The sequence below is a fragment of the Molothrus ater genome, chromosome 4 (genome assembly GCF_012460135.2).
Source record: "Molothrus ater isolate BHLD 08-10-18 breed brown headed cowbird chromosome 4, BPBGC_Mater_1.1, whole genome shotgun sequence".
Lineage (NCBI taxonomy): Eukaryota > Metazoa > Chordata > Aves > Passeriformes > Icteridae > Molothrus > Molothrus ater.
The window spans coordinates 42,076,609-42,096,183 of record NC_050481.2 but is presented as its reverse complement, the minus strand read 5'-3'; positions in this window follow the sequence as shown (position 1 = coordinate 42,096,183).

The following is a 19,575-nucleotide window of genomic DNA, read 5'->3' as shown; positions in this document are numbered from 1 at the left end:
ATCTAACTACACTGTTTATACTGTTTATTAATATATAATTTATGAAAATGTGTATCAAGTCATTATTAATGAAACATTTATGTTTGACTGTATATATACTTACATCTATGTAATTCCACATCTAGAAAAAGTATGTTGTTGGTGTAATTAGCATTTGCTACTCCTGCAGTTGAAGCTGGTGATTTGCTTACTTGTCTGCCTGTAATTCCTCCATCTATTGCTCATTTGACAGCATATTTCAGCTAATTTCAGTTTTATCTGCTCAACTTCGGCTGCTTGTTCCAATGTATTATATTTTCAATGACAGTTAAATGACTCTTTTCTCAAGATGCAGTTTAGTATGCAGGATGATGATTTGGCAGTTAAGTAGTACACTGCGATATGTAGTAGTCCTGATGAAAGTTTTAGTATGAATTATGCTATGGACTAAAATTTACCCTAATTACATATCCAAAAGCTGTGGAAAATACAATGTGAATGTTTAGATGTAGGGGTTGGGAGGTTTCAGCTTTGCTTTTTTTCTGACAAAGAAATAAATATATGCTATCCTTTTGTTTATTTATTTATTTATCTCCTGCAAAATAGAGTTGGATTTTGCTCCATGGGCAATAAGAGATAGTAGATCATACATGGCTTTTAAAAAGTTATTACTTTATATGTTCATTAAAGCATAAAATTAAAGTTACAAGAATAGCTTATCAAGGGCCATGCTGCTCAGCTTAAGTACAGCACTCCTAAATCTTCCCCAAACTCTCTTTAAAGGTTTGTATTTCATTTCAGCTTTTCCCAGGCTGCTACTTGAATTCATTTTCTACACAGATCAGCTTCTAGAGAAAGTGCCCTGATTCTAAATCAAACAACAGGTATTTTATATATAAGAGCTGCAGAACTGTATTGTTTGTCAAGTGGATCAGAACCTCTCTTAATCTAATAAGCAGTCTTTAAAGACCAGTAGGCAGCCCATGTCCCTTTATTGCTGTTTAAAGACTAATGTAAATGGTGGTGATTGCTACTGTTTTTTAGATGTAATCAAAAAAATTGCAATATTAATTTGTTGTGAAATTTACATTTCCATTTTCAGGTTACAAAATATTTCCAGGGGCTCAACCAATATTCCTTTTCTTTCTAACTCCCTGATTGCTTTCTAAACCTCGTAGTTTATTGTGACTTTTCTGTGTAGTTCAAATGTAGATGTTAATTTTCTTTAATGTTCATTATAATTAAAAGACTATTTTCCTTGTACAAATTATGACTACTAAGAAAATAATGGCTCTTTTGAAAATATGTTTCAAAATGGAGTTAATTAGAAACCTGAAAAACATCACCATAAATCTGGTTTTCAAAATAGATATTCACATGAAAAAGTAAGGGGTTTTTTAAAGATCTATTTCAATTTTTCCTATCATCCTTAAGAATTAATATAATTTTAAGGAATAGCAAGTAACAGCTAAAGGCTGTCCTGTCTGACAGTAATCTCCAGAGGTTAATTTCCTTTTAAGGCTAGCAGAAAAAAAAAGCAATCAGCTTTAAATTTGGACATTTAATTTCTTTTTTTTTGAACAGGAATAATTTGCTAATAATTAATGATTTCAAAATTTATACCAGACAGCTCAGAATCATCACTCCAAACAGAAAACCTTTTCTACCATCCGGTCAAATGCCCACCAGTATTGAAGCATACCATCTATTTGCAGTTTTTCTTTTTTGGTTTAAATGAATAATTCCATTTAAATTGCTAACATTTCTGTAATGCTCTTGGTCTTAAACCAGTACATGTAACAATTAAAAAGACCTCCTCTACCCACCAATACACACTATCATATTTCTAAGATGACAAAGGGCATCCTGAAGAAAGAAGTGCATAAGCACAGCAATACAACTATCAGCAACGTCCAAGAAAGTTACAGGTTGTTTCTTATAATGACTCATGAGAGTGAGTTTGAAATACATATGTATATACACACACAGAAACACTCACACATATGTATGTATGTATGTATGTATGTATAAATATATATATTTAAAGGCCAAACAAACATTTGGTATAGCTCTGAAGTAAAAATGTTGATGGAAAAAGACAATATTTAAATTTTACCACTGACAAAAATGGGATTGCCGATGAATTTTCAATATATTGACTCAGTGTTGCTGCCTTGCAGCTTTGGAGCTATGGGGCAAGGCAGTTTATTGTCAGGATAAGGATGTAAGAGGTAGGAAACAAGATGTGTTGGAAAACCAAAATTATTTTAATTTATGCAGTAACAGCAAGGAAGGATGCAATTAAAGCAGTACATCTGTGCCACCATTATTTTAATTGTTGTGCCATTAACTGTAAAATGCTGTATAGCATACACAGGTGCGAAGTTGAATAAGGAATAATTTCTGCTCAAGACTGTTACTGTGCAGTAAATATATTATTATATTGAATTGGTTCTATGATCACAGTCGACTGTGGAGAGAGACTCTTTACAAGAGCATGTAGTGACAGGACAAAGGGGAATACCTTCAGACTGAAACAGAGTAGGTTTGTATCAGATATTATTGAATATGTTTTTACTCACAGGTCAAATAAGATAGCAAAGACAAACTATTGACAATAATGCTGAGTTCAGGATCAAGAACTTGTGATCACAAAGTGGTCCAACAGAAACTGGAAAAATTTTCTATTATGCCAGGCATGATCTGCCTTCCTTTTTTAATTTTGGTGCTAAGACAGCAGTGGGATTAAAGACATCAAGAAAATAAAGCAATAAATGTAGTGCTGGAGAAAGATCAGCCTTTATCAGTGGGACAAACTAAGCTGATATTTAGAGGTGGGTGTTATGGGTGTTAGCTATGATGCTCAGTCAGATAAACTTGACACCTTAATATATTTTTCCATTTTGATGCTGAGAAAATGTTAAGTATAGATAATGATAAGGATAAAACAAATTTTTAGATACTTTTACTGACTATAGTTCTACAAATATGTGTTAGAGAAGTTTTACTGTTAAAAACTGGATTGCTTACAAATATTCATAGTAGTAGAAAAGATATGTTTTGATTCACCTACTTTCCCATGCCAGTGGGAGTTTTAATACAGAGAATAAAAGAACCTAATATGTACATAGCAGACTGTTAGCAACATTGTTAGTAGCTATTTTCTAATGTTTAGATTGAGGACTACACTGAAGCATGAGGGGAAAATGCTGTGTTGTTAGAAGACAAATTCTAATGCTCTGAGAATGATCAGAAGATTGCTGCTCTTTGCCTTTTCATTCATAAAGCAGGCAAAACTCACCATGAGTTTGCAAGTTGAAAGTTACTGAACAGCAGTCAGAATATAAAAATGCCCCTAGATAGCTGTCTGCAGCAAGTCACAAATATTATGCTTATACCACAAACAAGTGTCTTGACTTCTCCGGTAGTGGGTAAGGGTAATGTGCTCTTTGGAGTTGGAGCTTGGTAAGCAAGAATGGAAGTGTGCTCACTCTTTTTGTGAGTTTCCAAATTCCTGTTACATTTACAGGTAAGTTCAGTATAAATGCCCAGATGCTTATAAGTTTTTTCTTGGGATCTACAACCAATTTTCTTTCCCTGACCAGTGTCATGAATAAAAAATTAAAAGAAAAAAACAACAAAAAAAACCCCCAAACAACAACAAAATAAAAACCAACCAAAAAAAAAAGAACAGCAAAAAACTTTGACCCATTGCTTACCATAATTCAAAGTTTAGCTGTTACACTGCTGTGTTTTGTATCTGCCAGTACTAGCACACATAAATGTGCTATGTGTATATATCCAAAAATAGCTGGTAGGGTTTTACATTTACACTGACTTTCCTTAAGTCCCTGGCTGGAATTTTGAAAGCAAGCTTTATCCTGCAAGAGACTGATCACTTTGCAAGGCAAAGCTGGTCTTTCATATGTATGTGTATATGTACTGTTCATGTCTTAAGACATTCAACAGTCACTGTGTTTTTCCCTCAATTTTCGTGGAAAATGAAAAAGGGTACAAGTCTGGTCCAACAGTGTCACATATCTGGCTAGAAAGTTTGCATGCCTTCCTATTTTTGTATGAATTCCATTAATCTCTGCAGATCGCTGCCAAATAACTGCTAAATTTATATTAACAATGGCCTTATTTGTAATGTAGCAGAGCAGACAATGTGAAGGCTGAGGGAGCCTGTCACTGTTGGGTGACAAAGGTGCAAGTTTTCAAGCTATGAAAAAGGATATGATTTTGGGAATGGAATGCAGACTATGTGAAGCAGGGTTGTATACACTCTGAGGATTCCAGCTCTGGAAAAACCATGAGAGATGGACAGTGGTTCCTCCAGATGCACTGGAATTAATCAGTAAAAAATTAACATGGAGTATGGATGCAAAATGGCCATGACCTGGAAAGCTGTGCTCAGTAAAGCACTAGATGAATAATGCCAGCCTTATATTTTGTGGAAAAATTTCTGAGTTGCTTACCACCTTATTAATATGGCATCAGAAAAGGGTGTATATCATTATGATAATAGGAGTATTTTACACAGCAAAACCTGAAATTATTCAGAATTGTTCAGAATAAAGCAGCACTTTGAGTAGATGAGAAATTCCTGGAAGTAAGAAATAGTTTGATGCATGACATGAAAGACTGCAGCCATCTGGACAGGAGAAATGAAAATATGGATAAAACAATAAGCATAGGCATTGTAAGGATACCTAAATAGTGGTTACCTCCAAATCTGTAACATCTGTGAATTTGGGGAAGTATCTCTTCATCCTTTCTTCCACTCTAAGAGTTTTCAATAACGTCTGTGTTACTTGCTGTTTCATCTGCAGGAGAACCTGCTTTGCACTTTTCCTCAAGATTTCCTTGAAGTCTTTCTAACAATGGCTTTGATATAGTGGCCCAGACCCACTCTTGCCCTAACCAGTACAGAGGTTAGGACAAATTCCATCTAAGAAAGTGGCTGAGATTTCAGAATACTTAAGCAAAGGCCATGTATTATGTCATCAAAGTGTTTTTGATTATGGCAGACTTTTTCTTTTCTTTAGCTAGTATTAATTTTAATTAGGGGGAGGGGAGGTTTCTGGTTTTGGTTTTTTTGGTTGGTTTGTTGGATTGGAGTTTTTTGTTTGTTTAGACCACTGTATTTTCAGCAGTTGAGTTTGGGCATTCACCCTTATTTAGTTTTGATGTGGCTATACCTAAGCGCATCTGTGGAATTATTTACAGTTTCTAGTAAAGCCCAAACCTTTGGAGGCATGTTGTAAAGTGGGAAAATAACTGAAAATATCCCTTAAGAGTGAACTTGGAAAATACTTTTGGAATACTTTTGGAAAAAACTTTTGAATTACAAAAGCTCATTTCAAAGCTTGGAATTTTGTGGTATTTTCCCCATCAGTAATGTGCTTTAATTGGTCTAAAACTCAAAAATATCCCAAGAAGACTTTTGAGAATTAATAGTAAGAGTGCAATCAAAGCAGCTTTGAACAATTTAGCAATTCCTTCACATAGAAAGGTAACCATAAGACACAAATTTTCCTATCTTGTGTTACTTTGTTGATAAATTCATGTGCTAAAGAGCACATGGCAAAAATAGAGAAGGTTAGTTGCTTTACTTTTTTTTTTTTTGTCAAGCACATTTATATGCATAATATATGTTTGGATTTGTTATCAGCACCTTTCTTATTAAATTTAACTACTAAGGCAAAAAGAAACTTTTATTTTTCATGCTGCTCGATTTTTTCTGACCTTTACAGCTTGTACAGTGAAAGGCAGACTGAAATCCTCTTAAAAATAATATTTATAGTGAGTTTATTTTACATTTTTTTGTATGTTCGCTCACTGCTGTATAGTCTAAATTGTACATATTTGTGAATGTGTGAAGTCTTGTAACGAACCAAATCACCCCATGCAGGATGTGCATTCCAGTGGCTTTAGGAGCCTTAACAGTTCACAACAACTGTTGAGTATGTCTTGGTCTTTTCCCTGCTGCTAGTGATCTTTGAATCAGGGTATCTTAAAGAGGTGATTGAAATAACTCTTTCAAGGAGCCGTTTTCCTCCTCTATCTCATAACTTCTGCCATCTGACCTTGGTATCAAAGCATAGGCAGACAGGACTGCCTTTAAATAAAACTGAGTTCTCGCATTGGAATAAAGACATAGGACTGTATGAGGTAGCTTAGTAGCAGGATGAGGATAGGTAAGTTCAAGTACATAAAAATATTCTCCATTTAAAAAATCTAAAGCAGATGGTCAGTAACCTCCCTAGGAAAGCTGAAGGACTCCTTGGATCCTCTCATGCAACACTCTTTGTGCACAAAGAGTGTGGAGACACATTAGGCTCTGAGGTGAAGAGACTTTAAAAAAATGAGCTTCTAGATTCAGTGCTGTATCATGTCCACTTTAATTATCATGGTTTGCTTGAGAACAGTCAAGCATGCCTCTTTTCCATTTAGCATCCTTGTCTGCCCTTACGTGTCCCTCTGTGAGGATTTCCATGAAGTGGAGAGGTCCAGAAAGCTGGAAGAATGGAATTGCAAAAAACCACATTGCAATTGCTCAGAGCAAAGGTCAGAAAGATTAACATCTCCAGTGCTACAGGCAAGGCCACCGCAAGCTAAGTAAATCCTTTCTATAATGTCAGTTTGGCTATAAAATGCAGACATATTGAGTAGGACTCCTGGGAAGCAAAAATCAAATTTGGAAAAAGAGGTCACTTTTCAATGATTTAGATTAATAGGTTGCAGAGCCAGAAAACACCACTGTGATCACTGAATGAATCAGTTGCATAATGACACACAAAATTGCTTTTAAATTTTTTTGTTGTTGTTGTTTTTGGGGTTTTTTTTTTGTTTGTTTAAGAAATGTATTTTAAAGCAATCGTCAAGTCTTACTTTCTAATATGTTTGTAGTGGAAAACTCTACCGTACCTCAAAATTCTGCACTGAGATCAAGTTTAAAACCTTTGAACTTTTCCAAGAAAAGCAATAATAGATAACCAATCACTTTCAAAATCAAGTAGTTTGACAGGCAAAGCTCTGTTAACTGGACTGTAGATATGATGGATTCAAAGTTGTTCAGTAAACAGAGAAAAACCAGAAACCTTTGTGCTTGCATTCTTTGTCAAAACTGTAAGGTATATATAAATCTTTCCTGTAAATTAGTATTTGGAAAATGAGCAATTGCCTTGATTAATACCCTTTCTAAATATTGCAGGCATCCAGAAATTTCCGTGGATGCATGGATGAATGCCAAATATTAGATATGTATGGTAAAAAAAATTAATCTGTTAAAAGTAAATGTTCTGGTAATTAGCTATTCAACAATCTTCATTGCTAAGGGAGATGTTCTTTTCCTTCTCTAATTAATGGGTTATATAAATATTTAAATATATCCTTTTTTTAGCAAGAATTGTACCTAATCTGCTAAGATAATGTAATTCCTTATGAATAAAATATGCAGTTCCTCTTTTGAAATATTTTACAATATTTCAGACTTCTCTGCATTTTTTCTGAATTTCAATACATAAAATATTCTATATTGTGTAGCTTTAATACTTCACAGGTGTTAGATAGAGTGTAAAAATCCATCGTATTCTTTAAAAAGGCTGGTATTTGATGATTGTATTCCTGCTGCAACCAGCATAGCATTACCCAATTGCTAACATGTCAGGACTCTAGTTTTCTAATGACATTATTTTATTTGAACAGCAAACATCACCAAATCTCAGCCACAACAGCCTCCTTTGCAAAATGTCAGTTGCATTTGTTTAACACTTCACAGCCGGCACACAAGGGGTGCTGATCCCAGTGCCAGAGAGTCCCCCAGTACTCTGCACCTCACTTGGCACATTGTTTTCAGACCCTATTGGGAAAACAAAGAGAAGAATATTTTACTAGGCTACTTGAACAGTACTTTGCAAGAAGATAGTTTGGATGTCCAGAGGATTCAGTCACAGTGGAACATAAGTCAGTGACTTGTGGCCCCACAGCACTGGTGGCAGGCAAAAAAGGTCATCAGCAAAGGTCACCACTGGAAAAGCCTCTCTGCATCAGGTACAGACCAGCTGGAATGTCTCTCTTAAAATTGTTAGCACGCAATAACAAATCATCTGGCTATATTTTTTCTTTTAATGAATGATTTCTGGGCAACATCAAGCTCTCTTCCAGGTTAATAGAGGATATCATTATTTGATACCATCAATGTGCAGTGAGGTGCATCCTGAAAGAAGTGGGAGCTTCTTCTACCTGTAAAGGTTTTTTTCTTTTCCACATCAGATTGAAAAGCATAAAGTTGAGGAAGATGGCTCAGAAAAATATATTCATCTTGTTGTGTATATAGGGGGCTTTCTACATGTCAGTTAGGCTTTCATTCTTTGAGTAAAGATTTTTAAGGAAAAAACCCCTTCACTTATTAAATAAAAAAAAATTAAAATTAACTGAAAATTGTATGCAAATTTGAAATTAGCTATCACTTTATCTTTAAATAATGGTGTTTATGAAGCTATGGCTAAGTTCATTAGTTCACTCTAAACCATTTGCTATTCACATTATAGTATACATTTTTTGTTTCAAGTAGGTGGAACAGCCTATATTTATCATGTTGATTCTATAAGTATAGCCAAAGGGATTTTTTTTTTCAAAACAAAGACTGTTTTTGACATTAGATTGTTTCTTTTAGCAGTATATTTAGCTGAAATGACATTCTTTGGCACTGTCAATGATTTTGACTCATGATGTAGGATGAGGCATTTTGAAAATAATCTCTCTCTAATATATTGAGAAAAAATAAAACATTATCTGAACCTTATTTTTAAGTGCTTAAAACAGCAGTAACCCTTAGAGAAATTAGGCACTGTTAAACTGTGTTTGCTAGTAACAAATTGCTGAACTTCTTGTAGTATATGAGGGACAAATAGACTAGATTTGGACAACTTATTTACATGGCTTCTTGTGATTCACACAAACCCATGAACTGCGTATTTCTTTTGGCAAGGGCTGCTAAAGTCACAATTCCTATTACAGCTGTGCATGTACTAGTGTCAGCACAAAAATGGGGGCAAGAATAAATAGGTCATGGTGAAACAGAGGATGAGATCTCCTTTGCCATTGAATTCATGTAGAAGTGAAGTTGTCCAGGTTTCTATCTGGTCAATGTAAAAAATAATCTACAGGGAAATAAAGCAGCAGTCACAAAACAAACTAGGTATGTTCCCAACACTACTTTTTTAATTTCCATTTTCTAGACCCTTCTATCTCTCTGCTTTATAATATAGGATGTCTATCCCAGGCCCATAGAAGTAGTCTGCTACCATTCAAAGTGCTGAAATGAAGATAAAATTTTTGAAAATACAAAGCCAGGAATAAATAATGAGCAAATTTAGACATAAAAGGTGAAAATATTGCAAAAGAAAAGTATTGCAAAATTTTCTGCACTGAATCAGGAAACATTTTGCAACCTTTTTGAATCACTGCCTCTGATGGCTCATTTGCCTTTAGGAAAAAGAGCTCTATGCTCTAGGAAAAACAGACACAGCATTTCATAGCATAATAAATTTTTATGACTATTATTACAGAAAATTTTGACATTTTGAACACTTGAAAATGTTTAATCTCTGAAGACTACAAATTATTACCTTTGATCATTTCATATTGTTTTCCTTAAAAATGTTACTGTACCTTGCCTGGCTTGGCAGGGAGTGTGAAGAGGACCTCAGCCTGCTCATCCACAGTGCTGGACTCATGTCCAAGGAAAGCAATGGAATTGTGACCCCACTTTAATCTTCCCTCACACCTTTGCACAAGCAGATATCCATATGTTCTTGTCTAAGTTCTTGAAGTTGCAAAGTGACATGAAGATAAAATTTGTCCATTTGCATCACATGGTCTTCACTTTGAATATTGCTCTCCCTAGAACAGGAAGTTGAGTCAAAGCACTCTATTCTGGTTTGTAAAACTGGTTTATCACTGCTTAAGTACCAGATTTCTGGAGCAACAAAATGTCTACACAGCAAACACTTCAGCATAACCGACAAAAATTACTGATATATTACTCATGGGTAAATATTTGCACAGTATTCAAATATACCATGCATGTGTAGTTCCAAATAGCTGGCCCTGAAACGATCCATATTTCAAGGAAACTTCTCCCAAATGTTCTGTATGTAATTTCCAGGCAATATAAATGCTCGTTATATTGGGCAGCTTTCCCAATCCTGGAGAAGAAAGAAGTGTTTCTTCAGTGAGCCTTCATAACTCCTAAATGCTGATTCCTTTTGCTTCTGTAGTAAGAATTCCCCTTTCTGCTCATCACAGTCTTTCTTTTGTCCTCTATAGGTGTTGAAGGGGAAGCAGTTCAAGGAGAAGATATGTATTTCAGAAGTGACAGCATTTGCAGTCAGACTGTAATAGATATATTTATCTTTTGATGATTACAGAAGTTCCTGCCTCCTTTAAGATGTAAACATATGATCTATACTGCTTTGTCCTTTCTCAGGGCAGCTGTGAGAAAATACCTCAAATGAGAAGGGAAGATGGAAGGGAGAAGGGAAAGATAAGTAGGAGTGAAGGATTTGAACCAAAAATCTATGGTTGAATTCATATGTTTCAAATGCTAATTGCAGCTATGCAACTTTTCTTTGTCAAAGACTTTCTGAAATAGAAAAACTTCTTTAGCCTACTAGAATAGAGCAATTTTATAAAATTAGTAGATTTTAATATGACATCATGAATAATTTTGTTGTCTTATTTTCTCTTATGTCTTTTGGCTGCTTGGTTCAACGCAGATACCAGGGGCAACAGAAAAGTCTACTTTGCAGTAAAAACTGTAAAGCATCCAAAGACCCTTATAAACAGAATTTACTGATATTGCTATTGTTTGAAGCAAAGTAGTGTCTAATGGCTGCTGTATTTTTAGTGTCCTTGTTTTGTTCTGTACTGCACAAATACTCTCTATATGCTTTATATTCTATGTAAAGATCACAGATGGCCATAGGAAGAAAGACAAAATAAGCACAGAAAGAAAAGCAAGTACAAGGTCACAAATGTTATCAAATATACATTCTGGTAGTAACATAAGGTTGTCATTTTTGTTAGTGTTTCTTCCATTGTCATATGAGAGCAAGCAAATAGTTGTTCTGTTTTGGTAATTGGACTTTCTTCATTAATGCAGTTGGTGGGAGAAAGAAAACTACGATCCACTGTGAAGTCAAAAGAAACAAAAGAAGGGGAACTGAGGCTAAATGAAAAGTCTTGTAAAGGAAGCCAAATTGTTATATTAACAGTTCAATTAATATAAAAGTTTGCATATGTTATATTTCATCAGCAGAGCAGAAAATACAATTTAAAAGATGAAATTACCTTTTTTTTTTTAATTTATCTTTAACTTGGCTTGCCACTGATGTTTTCCTTTTTTGCTCTAGATGTATGTGGGAATTAACAAAATATGTTAGAAAACTTTAATCAATTGTAGCATCAGAGGTGCTGTTTGCTGCCCAAAATTCCTGACATAAGTCTACCTTTTTCTTAGTTCCTGTTCTAGAAAAGTCTAGATAACTAGATAACTAGCAATATTAATACAAATAATTTTTTCTAAACTTCATTTTTAGGGTACTTAGTCTTATTTAAATTTTTCAGGGATATTTTCTCTATGTGTGAAACTGTCGTTGTTCTTGCCGCAATAGCGGCACTAACACTGAAAACAAGAGATTCTGGAGTTTTGAAAATAGCTTCACATGCCTATTTTGATTAAGCTTTAGGATGGTTTTTAAGGTTGCATTAATATGGCAGAGTGAACTCCCTTTGACTTGGTGTGGTGGTTACTCTAAAGATTTCTAACTTCAAAAGTCTTGTCCTCCATTAAAGCCCTTGTATCTCCGCTTCTGCATTTAAAGCAGCATTGCTTTATAACCTACAGGTAGCGAATACAGTAGACCGATAAAAATCCAAAGCAATACAATAGAGATTCTAGAACATTCATGGTCTGCTTTTACTGATCCTCCCTATCATTCAGAATCCAAGTTGGCATTTCCCAAATCTGAGATGATATCCAAAGAGAGCAGATTGACCTATAGACTCTAGCCTGCGGTGTTTTGGGCCAGGTTGCTTTTCAAAGTGTGCTCTTTCTGCCCTGTGTACCATCCAAAAAGGTGTTCCACTGAAGTTTGAATGATGGCCAGCTAGCTCAAAACCAACTAGGGAGCAGAGGTGAAGGGAATCAAGGGACTGAAGGCAGAAATATGGATAGGAGTAAATGAAAAACAGAAAGGAAAAGGTTACACTGAAGTAGATATGGGTGAATAAGTATAAGCAAAGCTTGGGAAGAGACAAGGTAGGAAATATTGCAAGTACAAGAGAAAGACACAGAAAGCAAGAAAATATAGGAATAAATAAATAAATATATAAATAAGAATGAAAGGGGGGAAAAGACAGAAAAAGGATAAAAATATGAAACAATAAGAATAGGACTTTTACTTTTCTATAAAGCTAGAAAAAGGATGATGAAATCATCTATTTATTACTGTGTGTAATGGCGAGGGATTCTTGTGACTGAAGTATTTCCATTAGTTGTATGGATATGAATTATAGCTGTGATTTTACTAAAATAATCCAAATAATCCCCATTTAAACCAATACAGATTCAGATGTATATCACTCAAGTAACTCAAGATAAAATCACACTCTCTATATAGAATATTACCTCTGTTTTAATATATATAAGAAAGACTGTATATTGAAATAACTGGAAAGATGAAGCTATTGAGATAAGTGGAGCAAAAGACTGAATATGGATAAAATAATAACAAATGTGAACAAGAAATTAAGAACTATTTTAACTAAGACATATTGCAGTCATATTTATCCAAGCAGTTTGAGACATTTAAAGCTAAACTGGCAGAATTGTTTCAAAATGAATGCACAATAAACAGATTTCATGCTCAATCTTTGCGTGCTCAATAAACAGAAAGTAAGTAAATACAGCATCCTTGAGTAATTTATAGAAAAAGGTAAAGACTGGAGTTGTTAGTCAATGTTTAAGTCTAGAGAAAAGAGAAATTAAGCTAACTTTACTCATTTTAAGACACAAGACTTTGTCTAAATTATAGTTAGTTTCAAATTACCCTTGAAACATTTATAAATTGCATTATAAAACTCTGGGTGCGTATAACTCTGTGGCTGGATCTTAGGTTTAGTGGAACAATACAGTTCTGATTGGAAGGAAATACATTTCCTCTTCTAAAACTTTTTTATGTAATTTCTGGTCCAAAATATAAAATAGTATTCAACCAGCTTTCACCAAATGAAGAAAACACAGGAAAGTACAGGACTCTGCCAGGAATTCACAGTGTCTGGATCTCACCTCTTATGTAACAAGAGAATACTTACCTTAGGGAAGCTAATTTTCCCTTGTAAAATTGGACTATAATTGTGAAAGCCAAAAATGTAAAATAAGTGAGACAGTTCCCACTAACAGAAAGAAATATAGGAAATCACATTGCCAGGATCAGTCAGACATGGAGGCAACAGGATTTTTCCCCCACCTCATTTTTATAGCTAGGAACTTAACTAAAATAGTACCATTACTCAGGGATCCTAAGAAATAGGGGTTTTTTTTAATGTATTCTGCTAGGATGAACATCTTGATAACATGTCAAATTCTGTGATAGAGTTGCACAGGAGGGCCAGCAGGTGACTTGCCTTAGATAAACTACCCATAGAAAGCTAGATTTGTTGTGTTCTCTTTGGGCAGAGGGCTCATTCTGTTGTTAAATAGCCCTCCATCGCTTTCTCCAGTTCACAGTGTAGTTTGTACAGTTTCTTGGGTTTTTCCTTATAAGTCCATAAGACAGAAAGTTTCAATAGATAGGCTGCTGATTTTTGATATTCTCTATAAAAAACTGAAGCCCCTTAGAGTGAAATGAAAAGGGTTTTATTGAAAGACTTTTAAGAATGGTGTTGGATATTATATTGCCATTATATATTTGGATTCCTAAATATTAATAAAAACCATATTAGGCTCTCTTATTAGGTTTGCCATAAAAATAAAGCCTGATTGATTTTTTTTGTTGTTGTTGTTTTTAATGTATCTTGTTCCCTTGCTCAAGGATACTTTCATCCTTCATCAAGTATCTTATGAAAGGCACTGATGTGATACTAAAAGATCCAAAGTGACTGAAACTGGACAGAATATTAGTGCATTATATGTGCATACCTGGTTCAAGAAGACATTTGTAAAGCAACTTTCCTTTCAGCAGCAACCAGAGTGTATGATCCAGCGATATTACAACTTGCTCTTTGCCCCAGGAAAGATAAAAGTTTCAGCTTTCTAAATATTAATTCTTTGAGAAAGACAGAATCCTTAAGAATTTGAGGAAGGCCAGAATACAGCAGTAAATTCAAGTCCCTCTCTCAAAAGCAATCATATGACTTACAATGGATGTTACTAATAAATAAAAATTTTGTCTGTTTTTCAGAAGATGAGTAGCAGTCCCATTATGGTTCCAAACTAGCATTTAAGTGCACATCCCATATCTTCCTTCTATGGCAGGCATGATTCAAAACAAATTACAGAACTCTTCTTGTAAGATATTACTTTATGCTGTTAAATGAGAAATCTGATTAACTAACTCTCAACTTAGGAGAAAATTACAAAAACCTGTAAAAATATAAACCTCATGACTGGTATTTACACAGATCCCAGAATTAAAAATAACTGCCTTTCCATTTAATTACTTTGGCTATTAGTTTGTTAGACTTTCTGCACATTTTTAAAATATAAATATCACAGCTAGACAATATGTATTGAAAGCCATGACAGCCAGATTTGGCAGTCAGTTCATCCATTCTGCTTTCCCTTACCATTAATCTAGTCCTTGAGTCTATCTTGGAAAAATAAACCAATATTTCTAGTGATTTCATTTGTCTGGTATATGGGTTTTACCAATTTGAGTACATATGAGGAAAAATTTTAGAATAACTTTTTTATGTTTTGTTTGAATAATAATTTTTATCAACAAATAAAATTAATAATTAATTGTCTTGAATTAATAACTATTAAAATATTAATGTAATTTAAGACATTCTGTTACAATATTCTAGCTACTTTTTCAGGTTTCTATTATGACTTTTGGTTTAAAGATGGATAATATTCAAATAATGGAGCTTGGTATTCTTTTAAATCTTTTTTTCTTATATAATATCTTAAAGTTTGATCACAGTGAGCTTGCTTTATTATTTTTTTTTTCAGACTTGCTTAAGATCAAAGGATTAGCTAGTACTAGATTTTCTAGCAATGAAATATATGTCACATCTTAGCATTTGCTTGTTAATAAGCCTATCCAGACAGCAGGTGACAGTCTAAAGAAAAAAATTCAGATTTTTCTTTACTTAACAATTCACTTCATCTTCACTATCTACATCAGACACTGTATACATTCCTACAAATGTAAAGAGATTAAATAACTAAAAGATTTAAGCTAAGATGTCTAGGGCAAAAAAGAGACTGAAATATTATCCTAAAACATATGCTATAAGTCCTTGCAAGTGTTCCTGCAAATTGTTTCTCTCCTATTCAAGCCTGATGTCAGGACGTGAGGAATGAACAGAAGGAATATTATTTACAAACTTTTAATGGAGATGGAACCTACAAAAAATACCCTTTTACATATTTAAGTGATAGTCAAGGAACATTCCTGATCAGGCCTTGTACTCAACACTTTTTCTAAGATTCATGCTATTTTGTGGAGTTTCAACAAAATATTCCTGAGTTGTGCTCCTGGAAATGAAAGTCTGAAAAATGGACTTTAGTTTTAAATTAGCTACATTTCTTTAGGCACAAAGTTGACTGTTTTAAAGATCTTTTTGAGGATCAAGAGAAAGTTAAACTTTTCATTCAGACGAAGTCCTGCAAGTGATCAGGATTAATTTTATGCAATTAAAAAGAGCAATATAAATACATTCATTCAAGTTCTTTTGTCAAATGTCTTTCACTAATAATAGCAGGAAATAAAGGGCTTATTAAAAAACATAAAATGATAAAAATAAAGAGGTTTTTTGCCACTAATGCAAACTGGAGACACCAGTTAAGTCTAGGAAACCATCACACGGTGCTAAACCCTCCTTTTAAGCAGGAATGAAAAAGTACTTTGCATCAATCTCTTTTACTCCAATATCACAATATTCTGTCCTCCCACAATATTTTCATTAAAATTTAGGCTTACATTTTCCTACATTGCACAGGGTAGAAGAGTTTTGACCTTGTCATGTTTTTTTGATTTTGACTGGTTGTCTCTGCTAACTTTTGCTTCCACCACCCTGATAAAATGTAAAAAGGGATAAAATTGCCAGCCTACTATAATACAGAAGACCTGAAAGGTTAACACAGTACATCAGTGAATAATATATTGCACCTGAAAATTTTAATGTCTTATTCACAGTGCAGGAATTAGTAATAAGGACAGAGAATTACAGAAAATTATTTAGTCCTCATCATAATGTTTGTAATAAGAACAGAAAGTGCTACTGAAAAAAAACTTTTGAAGCGCATGGATGAAATAGCAATCCAGAGCTTAAATTGTGAGAGCAGGACAATAGATATCAAATGAAAAACAGGTGCAAGAGAAACCAAAACCAAGGAAAAATTAAGAGCTTTGATAAATGTTTATTATAAGTTATGAAACTTTCTAAGAACTTGGCTTATGGGATAATCTATGATTTTAAAGAAATCACAGACCACATAAAGAATTTATTTTTTTAGGTACTTTATAGCTAATCATTAACAAAATCTCTATATCTATGTATGAAGAACCATTTTCAAGCAGAAAAGCAGAATACAGAGTAGAATTTTCTGTTATTTTTTCAAAATTTGAGTTTATGCAGCTGCTGTTCTGAAATATATATATTTTAAAAAAATTGTAAGTTCTGATGATTCAAGCAAAGAATAGGATGTTAGAATTGCTTCCAAAGGCAATTTTGTGCCTGGTCAAACTATTTAGTAGTAGTCTCATCTTAAAATAGTGATTGTCTTCTCTGACCTGAAGGTAGAGTACTCTACCAAAACTTAGCTATCTCATTATTTTTTTCTTCAGCCTTATTTCCTAAGTAGCTTAGTCTAAAACTGGAAACTAGTAACACTGAGAGAAAGTTGAATCTTGTCCAGCTCATTAATTGAACTGAAAGTTCTGTAAAATGAAGCACTTTTCCCGTGCCTGAATTCAGTGGAAAACCACAGTGTATATGAAAAACTTAGTCACTAGTTTGTTTCAGCCATTAAAAAACTTCATCAAATACTTCCATGGTAACTTCTTATGACACTCTACTCCCAACAGAGAAATAAAGTGATACTCTGTTCAAGGCTGAATATTCCATTTAGCTTGTGACTTATGAACGTCATTATGCCAGTTTAACAGTGGGCTCTCAGACTTTCTCATGAAGTGACTGACAGTGGGAACAATTTAGCTGCTACTTGGCCAAAAAAGAAAAGGGGGGAAAAAATAAAAAGAACAGTCCTGTGTTACTCGTATATTTGCCTACATCTGCTTTAGTGAGCAGTTCAGTTGGTGATGAGGTTGTGGCTCAAAGACTCAGAGAACCCATTTTATCATATCATCCTTCTTCCTTTTTTTCACCCTCCACAGCAGATGAATCCTAGCTATGTTCCATCGACTGAATGCCCATTTGCAAGCAGAGTGCATCAGCTTGATAATACAAACACATCTTCTAGATTATATTAATGAAAAAAGAATCCAGTTCATGCACTCCAAGACCACTCTAATACATTAATATTGTTTCAGTTCTATCTTCAAAAGAGAACCCACAGTAGCAATAACTGAAAAATAGTCTTCATACATATCATGGAAGTTATTTAAAATTAAATTTCCATCTATCACTGATAGTGGTTATAGCTGTTCTGTATCAATTTCAAAATGATGACAATTTTTAAAACTAATGCACCACAAAAAATTATTTTGATCTTTGCATATTAACATCTTTACAAATTAGACTGTGGCAATTTTGAAATTACCCTGTTTAATTAAAAATATATAGAATTGTATAGAATATATATAATTTTTCTGGTGAAAATTACATTAAAGGAGTATGCAAATAATTCTATAATAATTTTCCTATAAATAGCTGTTGGTTAATGCATTTTAAAAATTGTTTAATAATGCAATATAAGACAGGAAGAATTTATCTAGCTTCTGCATGAAAAATATTTGTCAGTGTTATCTGCCTCCTGCCAGTACATTCTGAGGAAAGGATCAAAAAAAATATTAAGTGTCCAGGTTTCTTTCAAACTGTTAATCAGAGGGTTAACGAATATTCTTAAATAAGAATAAAGAAGAATGATTGTTTTTTCACCATTCTGGCCTTGAGTGGGAAATGGATTGAATTATCAAAGTGAAAATAAGAAATCGGAACAAATGTAATTTGCCTGTCTTACCACTTAAGTCCTGCTGCAAAATCACTTTAGCTGCCTTGAGGCAAGAGAGAAGATACAAGCAGTTAACTGTTCCTGCAATTCAAGGGAAGACAGAATCTCCTGTTGTTAAATAAAACTGAAGAAGAAGTTCCTCTAAATTTACAGTTCCAAGCAACTAGTTTAAATGTGTAAATGAGGCTGAATATTACTCTTGTCATACATACTTCATATAAACCTAATGCCATAATGAAATCTATTCTGCTTTCCAAGTTTCTGTAACTTTATATAAATTACCTACATATCTCCTTTTTATACAGTTTTGACAAAATATCTACAGAGTTCCTACAGTAATTTTGACTCCTTTTGAAAAGTCAGATTAAAAATTTATCACTTATTATGTGACTTTTGACAGAAAATGGCCTGACACATACTGGGGATGTCACTGTTACCTCATGACTCAGGATATGAAAGTGTATTGGCCACATAACATAAAAAAATCCTATGGTGGATTTAAAATGCTGGTGTGATCCATTAATAAATAATGGCCATTTCTTATTACTCTGTGGATCTGTATATATGTAGAACAAAAGGAAAAAACCATGTGAATTAGGTCTTGAAACTGTAAGTTATAATTCAAAATTCCAAGTGTGTGAAAATGGAGAAGTGTTATGGCCTCCATATTTGATATATATATACATTGAGGTATATATACAGGAGGAGTTTGATTTGTATAAAATTTTCTTTGCACTATTGCTTCAGTGGTAGTTTGCAGTCACAGCAGCTACCCACCTATGCTTTGACTGGTTTTAAAGTCAGCATTAGATACTATCTGAAGGATATGACTTGGTAGCACACATGTGCTCTGCTACTTATTGTCTGAGTATCTGCTTAGTGTTCACTTCAAAAACCTGAGAGTAGATGAGAGGGGTCTTTGAACTGTCCTAGGTCTGTTCTTCAAATTTTACTAAGAATAGTGCCTACAGCTTCTGCCTGTCTCTGGTTACTGTTCACAGATGCTCTAGGGCTGTTGAAAGATCTTTTTAAAAATAAATGTCTGAAAACAATCAGAGAGCTTAGAGTATGACTCTGGAGTGAAGAGAAACCCTTTCCCCAAGCCCTCTGTAGCTTAAGGGACTTACTAGGCAGCAGGTTGGTTTTCGTAAATTCAGGATGATCAG